The sequence below is a fragment of the Eurytemora carolleeae genome, unplaced genomic scaffold, assembly GCF_000591075.1.
Source record: "Eurytemora carolleeae unplaced genomic scaffold, Eaff_2.0 scaffold976, whole genome shotgun sequence".
Taxonomy (NCBI): Eukaryota; Metazoa; Arthropoda; class Copepoda; order Calanoida; family Temoridae; genus Eurytemora; species Eurytemora carolleeae.
The window spans coordinates 129,803-131,367 of NW_019396876.1; the positions used below are offsets into that span (position 1 = coordinate 129,803).

A 1,565-nucleotide genomic window follows, 5' to 3' on the forward strand; every position below is an offset into this window, starting at 1 on the left:
CCTACTCGGAGCTGTATGTATAGATTACCCTACTCGGAGCTGTATGAATAGATTACCCTACTCAGAGCTGTATGTATAGAATACCCTACTCGGAGCTGTATGTACAGATTACCCTACTCAGAGCTGTATGTATAGAATACCCTACTCGGAGCTGTATGTATAGATTACCCTACTCGGAGCTGTATGAATAGATTACCCTACTCAGAGCTGTATGTATAGATTACCCTACTCAGAGCTGTATGTATAGAATACCCTACTCGGAGCTGTATGTTAAGATTACTCTACTCAAAGATGTTAAGATTACCCTACTCGAAGATGTTAAGATTACCCTACTCGGAGCTGTATGTAAAGAATACCCTACTCGGAGCTGTATGTTAAGATTACTCTACTCAAAGATGTTAAGATTACCCTACTCGAAGATGTTAAGATTACCCTACTCCGAAGATGTTAAGATTACCCTACTCGAAGATGTTAAGATTACCCTACTCGAAGATGTTAAGATTACCCTACTCGAAGATGTTAAGATTACCCTACCCGCAGCTAGGTTAACAATTCTAAACCTAACTCTGGAAGAAAACGGAGTCTGCGGAAAATACTTTCTTTTCTTCTTCTAGTTTTACTAATTAAAGTTGCACAGTGCAAGATTAATCTTATTTCTAATATATATAAAAACCCATTTATTCTCCTTGTCTATGAAATACTAGGGATTGCCTGGTATTTATTCCTAGATAAAATTAGAATTGAGTAAATGAAAACATTAAAAAGTCCGAACCTGAGTAAGCGCTCTGAACCTGGATAGATTTACTCCGCTGCCTGGTTTCCATTCTCCGGAGCCAAGGATGGTTTATGTTCTGGTCCCGGTAGAATACTGAGCAGCACAATCCAGCCTCACTCCTCTCTCCTCCTCCTTCCCTCTCATACCCTAGACCTCTCCTTCATCTCATGCAGATGTAAGCAACAACCGCACCAATATACCCATATATCCCCCCTCCTCCTCTTCACACACCACACACACACACCTTNCACTCATGCATACCTCCTCCACCCACCACTCACACATACCTCCCCCCCGCTCACCCTTGACCTTCTCCCCACTCATGCATACCTCCTCCACCCACCACTCACCTCTCCCCACTCACACATACCTACCCTACCCACCTCTCCCCACTTACACATACTTCCCCACCGCCCAATACTGACCTTCTCCTCACTCACACATAACTTACCCCCCACCCCTGAACTTCTCTTCAACTCACATATACCTTTGATATTTCAAACTATAAAATTTGTTAGATCAAATAGTCTAAGTTTGAAATATCAAAGAGTTACATCATCAGGTTTCAAATATATTGGGATGAGAAACTTGAGTGGGAAAAACTCAATTCCTTTAAAGCTAATTCAAGATATATTATATTCCAGATTCAGATCCTTGAGCTTGCATGCAAAAGTTAATGAAAATCTAAAACTTTTGATTAAATAAGAAAAGAAGCGTGAAATGATTAGGAAACTTAATACATATTACCCTCATACAAAGAAAATAAGAATAGGATGCAACCGGAAACCAT

The 1,565-nt window shown here is 40.5% G+C and overlaps 1 protein-coding gene across 10 annotated transcripts in view; it reads right to left on the minus strand.

Annotated features, from left to right (window-relative positions):
* LOC111709624 (neuronal acetylcholine receptor subunit alpha-7) overlaps window positions 1-880 on the minus strand; it is a 60,828-nt gene extending 59,948 nt beyond the window's left edge. For all 10 annotated transcript variants that reach the window (XM_023483371.1, XM_023483374.1, XM_023483367.1 and 7 more), the window contains exon 1: window positions 773-880. The gene's annotated coding sequence lies outside the window, so the exon portion shown is untranslated. The remainder of the gene's footprint in view (window positions 1-772) is intronic.
* Between the last annotated feature and the right edge of the window lie 685 nt (window positions 881-1,565).